The sequence below is a fragment of the Marmota marmota genome, unplaced genomic scaffold, assembly GCF_001458135.2.
Source record: "Marmota marmota marmota unplaced genomic scaffold, marMar, whole genome shotgun sequence".
Taxonomy (NCBI): domain Eukaryota; kingdom Metazoa; phylum Chordata; class Mammalia; order Rodentia; family Sciuridae; genus Marmota; species Marmota marmota.
In genome coordinates this window covers 61855508-61862495 of record NW_026000174.1, presented here as the reverse complement: position 1 = coordinate 61862495, position 6988 = coordinate 61855508, and positions in this window count along the sequence as shown.

Sequence of the window (6988 nt, the reverse complement as noted above, 5' to 3'; positions counted from 1 at the left end):
ATGGTATCAACGTCAAGGGTAAAGACGCCTGTCTCTAGGCAGGACGAGCAGGCTGGGGAGTGCTCCAAAGATGCTGGAATGTCTGCATCTGTCAGCTTAAGCTCTATCCATCAAAGTGGTGGGAAAAGGCTCCCCTCATTGGCCTCTGACCCACTCCCTCCTCCAACCCAGAGGGAGACACCAAGAATGGGGACAGAATCCCATTCAAGGGGGGAAGAAAAGGAACAATGACCATTCAGGACTTTGCCAGGGTCATAACCTGCCCCCCACCCCATCTCCAAGCCCCTTAATGACCCAAAACATCAACATTCAGAGGCACAAGGGAGAAGCAGAACAATCCCCTATTCAGCACCAGGGCCTCTGCTGGGGGATGTAGGGACATCAGGATGGGGTGTGGGGGCGGCAGGAGTTCCCTAGTTAGCCTCCATTTCCTTCCTAATAACCAACTTGCTGAAGAACAAAGAATGTGGCTTTAGGTAGAGCAGGAGAGGTTCTTCCAGCTGTGTGATAAACCTCAGCTTCCTCATCTGGGTCCCGGGCAGGTACTTCAACAGGTGGATGTGAAGATTAAATGAAGGGATGAATAGCAAGCAGCAAGAACTCAATAAAACAGGGATTATCATTGTAATTGACATTCTATTGTATGTCCAAGCAGGATGGAAGTTATGGGGAATCCTTAGTTCAGGGATGCAGTGTGTGTGTGTTGTGTGTGTTAGAGAGAGAGGGAAAGAGAGAAAGGGACCAGAATTTTCTATTTGGCTCATATTTGCACAATCTTTATTACTTAGAAAGCACCTCATATATGCCAGCCCATAAAATTCTCATGGCAATCCTATAAAACACCTTTTGCAGATGAGGAAATTAAGTTTTTGGAGTTTATACAGCACTCTTTTATAGTCTCTGCAGGCTGGTTTTTTTTTTTTTTTTTTTTTTTTTCTTGACAATACTGTTGACCTGGAGATGCCTGAGATTTATACCAGGACTTCTGAAGACCATGCCAGGGCTCTATTTTCCAAGTTCATCTTCCTCTATCCCTGTATTGTCCTCTACTCCTGTCAAATAGAGGCTGCCTTTATCCTCTCGCATTCCCTCGGGGTTCTCTGACTCCCTACCCCATCGTTCATAGGTCCCTTCTACTGAAATGTCCTCTTTTGCCCTTTTTATCTACTGAAATCTTCCTTATCCTTCAGGTCCTCTGTCACTTGCCACCCAATTCTTGAGATATTCTCCCACCCTGGGCCCCACCCTCAGGAAGTCTGAAGTGCAGATCTTGACTGGGCCTGCTGAGCACAGGTGTCTTCACACTTTGCATAGGTGTCCAGAGTCAGGGAAGGGACATCCTGTGCAGCTGTCTGCATTCCAGTGCCTGAGGCAGTGTCTGAGTTACAAGGGCTCCACACACTGTGCTGTGACTGATTGAAGACTCCTGATCTGCAGTGACATTTAATCATTGATCACATATTGCTGAGCATCCCCCATTCGTTTCTATGGAGAATGCAAAGATTCAAGCATTCTTCAAGCAGTGCACAGCCTAAGACAGCATTAGAAGACAAAGTACAAAATATACCACATGAAGGATGCCAACAAAATGCATGGTGAATCTAGCCACATCTCCTCCCTGCTTAAATCTCTCTGTAATGTCTCCTTAGGTAGAGACCAAATCCCCCACCCCCCAGCCTCTGCAGCCACCTCACACCCTAACCTGTTCTGTTCACTTTTCCTTGCACTGGCCTTCAAACTCTCCCATGTTATGCTTCTCTGATTCTGGCCTCTTCACAATGCTGAGTTTTCCCTCCTAAAAATATGGCATTTTCTTTATTGCTCATCCTTCAGATTAAAGATCATTTCCCAGGAATTCATTCTGGGCTGCCCTGACCAGATCAAGTTTCTGTTCCTATTTTTTTTTTCCAAAGTCTTATCTCAATGTGCAGTTACACATTTATTTGTTGCTAGTTTGATGAGTACCTGTCTCCCTCCCTCAAGTCCCAATCCTGTGATAGTGGGCATCATGGTGTTCGCTCCTACGTCTATCTCACATGCCTTGCATGTCCCAGGGGTTCAATAAATATTGCGTGGATAAATGAGGTAATGTTGGAATGGAAAATATTTGAAGAAACGGATGAAAAGTGGCCTAGGACTTGAATGATAAGGAGAATTTCAATGGGCAAAAATGCTAAGGGACAGCATTTCAGTAGACAGGACCTTACGAATAGTTGTGGGGAGGGGAAGAGGATGGAAAACTCTGAGAAAATATAAGACATAGAAGATAATCCTGGACAGGATGTCAGAGCCAGCGCACAGGAAGTCTGGATCATCAAACTGCAATGGATTTAATTTGGAGGCAATGAGGAGTCAAGTTTGTTAAACAGAAGTGGAAAGACCAGAGCTGCTCTATTAATTAGTTCCAAGTGAGTAGAGGCGTGTTGGGGAAATGAAAAAGAGATGACAGACAAAAAAGACCCTACAAAGAGAAATGGGTAGGAACTGACCATGAGTAGCTGAAAGCTTTCCAAGTGAGGTTCCAGGACCGCTACTTCGTAATTGCCAGGTATCCAGTTAAGCAATGCCCTCAAGACTAAAGGGCAATATCACCTGTGCCTGGACCTGGGCACCTGAGTTTTCATCATGCACACTAAAGTTTCAACTGTTAGATCACGTGTTTGCAAGGCTATGTATATTAGGTACCTAAGAAGCTCTGAGTGGTAGAATGAGCCAAAGAATCCTGAGGTTCTGACCGTGGCAAAGTAGCAAAATGGTGGTGCCATTAACAGGCAGAGGGGTGTCAAGAAGAGCTGGTTTCTGGGGCTGGGGTTATGGCTCAGCGGTAGAGCACGCACCTCGCACGTGCAAGGACCTGGGTTCGATCCTCAGCACCACGTAAAAATAAATAAATAAATAAAGTTATTGTGTACAATTACCAAAATAAATAAATAAATAAATAAATATTAAAAACAATAAAAGAGAAGAAGAGCTTGTTTCTGGACAGAAAGTTACAGAGTTCAGTTGCTCCTTAGAGGGTAGTTAGAGATAGTAAACAACTGGGGCTGGAGTTGTGGCTCCGCGGCAGAGCGATCGTCTAGCATGGGCAAGGCCCTGGGTTCGACCCTCAGCACCACATAAAAATAAAATAAAGGTACTGTGTCCAACTACAACTAAAGTAAAATATTTAAAAAAAAAAAAAAAAAAGAGAGATAGTAAACAACCTCAGAACCAAAGACTTGAGACAAGAGAGATGGTGGAATTTCACTCTCTGATTATTTTCAGAGACTGCTCCATTTGAAATATACTAACCTTGAGTTTTTCTAGAAATGAGGCTTTAAACTAGATAGTCTAAAGAAGTTCTACCTTGTTCTAGGTACAGTCAACCAAGTAAAAGACCTCTAAGCGGATAGGAATAGAGAATGTTCAGAAACTCAGGAAGAAGAAAGAGAAAGAAAACCAGCCCTCCCGGATCACTCAGACACCAGCATCTCAAAGCATCCGAGATGTTTTGGCTCTGGGGAAATAGGAGGCAATGCCTTCCAGGCATGATCTGACATGTCTAGGGCATGTCACACACATGTATGCAAGTGATTCACTGCTGATAGAGCAGGCACTTCAGGTGTTTCTTACCAGCACTGCCCCACCCTCTCCAGAATGTTCCATGAGGATGAAGTCTTGGATGTCCCATTATTGCTGTATCTTGCACACCTGGAACAGTGCTTATACAAAGTAATTGATCCATAACTGTTCACAGGAGAAAGGAGTGGGGCATGGGGCACTTGATTCAGAATCTAAGCTCTGCCCCGGCCTAAACCCTTGAGAAACTGAAACTCTTTCAACCTGTTTCCTTTCCTCTAAATTGGGAAGAGCAGTGTTTAAAAGATTGTAGTGAGGATCAGAAGAGGTGACGTGGGCAGCATGCCTGGCACGATCTCGACACAGGGTGCATCCTCCCTACTGTAGTGACCATGGGTCACCATAATGACTGCCTCCTTCACAGCAGTGCTCACACCAGGGAGGGAGTATGGGGCAGGGAGTCTAAAAAAATCAGCATCTGTCAAATCCTGTAGTCAAACCCACCTCTTCTGTCTGACCCTTCTTGCCACATTAAAGACATAAAGAAGACAAAAATGCACAGAAAACTCCAAACTGTTAAGAATCCTCCCTTGCACCATGCCACATCCCGTTAGCTCCATTCTCCTTCCAATCTGCATGTAGGGAGGAAGGAAGGATCTTAAGGCTACTCTTCACTCTACAGGGGAAAAGGAGAGGTGAGCAGTCAGGGGACTTGCTCAAGGTCACACAGTAGGCAGTGAGTCTGGAATGAGCCTGAGTCATGCCTTCTCACTCCCAGTCTGGGTTTTTCTCATCCTGCTGCTGGAACCCTGGAGATGACAACTAGGTATGTTAGGGCATAGAGGTTAAGTGATGGTGAAGTCAAGCTCTCCGGTCACTCTGGTCACCATCCTACAAGGGAAAAATGGCAGCCCAGTCAAGGTAAATTACTTCTGGTGAAGAGGACTCCACAAAGGCTTTCAGAAGCAGCCAAGAACAGTCCCTCTATCTAACTGAATCTCTTCCCTTCTTCTAGATACTTCAGCCCAAAATGACTAGAGGAGACCTGCCTAGAATGCAAATGAACTCAAACCCTCAGGAGGTCTGGGGAAGGAGAAGGGCCCAGGGCAAACAGAGGCGGGCAGACAGTGTCTGCAACCTCCCAGCCATCTCCTTGGAGACTCAGCTGGATGAGGTGAGGAGCCCAGCAGAGTGAAGAGACTTGGACTTGCTGAGGAGCCAGGCAAACAACTGCTAAAAAGACAATGTTCTCAGTCAGGAAAGGTCCCTCCATAGAAAAGGCAACCAAAGAAAGAAAGAGAAAAAAGAGGAATTGCCTCTAGGCAGGGAACTTCCAGGTCTTTTGTTTATAGGGATATTTCTGGTTCCCAGCTTTAAATTGTGGCTTGGGGATGGTGGGTAATTTAATTAAACATTGCCAGGGCTTGGCTGAGGTTGCCTGGGAGCTGGTGGCTTAGAGCTCCTACCGTATCATGGTCTCATCAATGTGAGATATTGAAAGGAATTATGTGTGTGTTGGGGAAGGGAGAAGAAGGGGGGTTCAGAGCCCAGAGATTCTATTCTAACTTTGACAAGCTCCCTGACAGACCCAACATTCCTGGGAATCCAGCCCAGGGCCTTCAGCACCCAGCACAGGGCTTGGCACAGAGAGGTGTTCAGGAAGGTTGACCATCTGACTGAGTGAGTGGGTGAAACAAAAGCAGTCTGAATATAAAATGCACACGGAGGCAGTCTTTAAAATGACCCAGGGCCAGTTCTCTGACTCAGATCTAAAAATTCAAGAGCCCCCAGACTTTACCTAAACTGCCAGTCACCAGGCAGTAGTCAACCTGTCCTCAGACAGAAGAATCAGTCCCTGGGAAGTAGCTTTTTATCAGCCCAGGTTTCTGTACAACTTCATTTGTGTCAAAAGCATCCTTTAGGTCACGACAACACAAACACGCAAACACAAACAACACAAACACGCAAACACACATTAAACCTCTCTGCCCTTACCAAAAATGGGAGAGGGGCGGATACCTGTATATCACCAGGGTGGTCCGATATACACTTCAGAGATTGAGTCTGAAATAGAAAAAACTAATCCCTGCTTTTATTTATTTTTGAGCAGGTCTGGAATCCCATCGGGTGGTCCATGCTCCCACCTCCAGGGCTCAGCTCTCCACTTGACAGCTATAATCCCTCTTCTCTCCTCAATCTGAGGCCTCCACCCTCACCTCCACGGCCTCTGCACACAGAGTAGCACAATTACCCGGCTCTTCCGCCCTCTCGCCCTCTCACACATTTAATCCTCTTTCCCCATCTCCCCACATTCCCCCTTATTCTCCCCTCCTCCCAGTCTCTCCCAGCTCCACCTCCCTCCCTTCCCCACCAAGATTTAGGCCAGCCAGAGGCTAAAACTTCTGGAATCCTTTCCCCAGAAAACTTTCCTCAATAGGCCAGTGTTGGCAGAGTCTTGGCAAAGAGATTGTTGGGAGTTATGATGGGGACACAGGGAGGAAAGATACCCCTTTCCCATGACAATCCTAATTAGCACACAGGATGTGGGGGCTTTCCAAGGAAGCAGAGATGTCCTGCTCAAGCAGCTGTTCTCTGGGCGGCAGGGCCCTCCCTGGTGATTTTCTCTACTCCCTCCCCACCACACCTGTTTCTCCAGGCTCCTTGGTTACACTCTTGGGAAAGCCCAGCCAGAATTCCAGAAACATCCCCTCCCCCACCCTTGTCCCTGAAGAGATTACTGTGGAGACACACAGAGACTTGTTCCGGGTCATCAACTAGGGCTGGTTGCACTGGACCAAGTGAAGAGGCTTAGCTAGGCTCTCCTCTTCCCTCCAGTGTCCCCCACCCTCACCCTAACCTCCATTTCCAGGAACCCTTCCTGGCTCCGAGAGGGAAAGGATGGTCAGCCGGGAAGTAGGGTTGTGGTGGCCTTAATGGCAACTTGATTCTCATGGAAAGCTAGGAGTTTGCACTCTGGGAGGCCAGGGTGTCCATCATGGGATACCCAGGGTACAGTTCAGTCAGAAGCCTAAGGACAGTTTCTTCTTAGGAATGGGCCTCCTCCTCCTCCTCCTCCAGGGACAAAGGGAGAGGCTTCCCTGCCAGGCATTCCAGAGCCCCATCCCTCCCCCTCCTCTCCATCTGCTCTGGCCTGTTGCTTCGGTGCTTGGAGTGCACCAGCAGAGGTCTTCCGGAATGCCACAGCATCCAGGGGGTTCCATCCCCGGGATCCCCCCAATTCCTTTCTCTCCTCCCAGAGAGGGCCACAGGCTTCCCAGCAGCTGCAACCTCCAGGGGATCCCTTCTTCTAGTGGATCCCTTCTTTCTCCCCCAGCGCCCACACCCAGGACCCACCCGGGGGATCCCTTCTTCTTCTTCCCCAGCGCCCACACCCAGGACAGAAGAGACACTAAAGTTGGGGGGGGGGGAA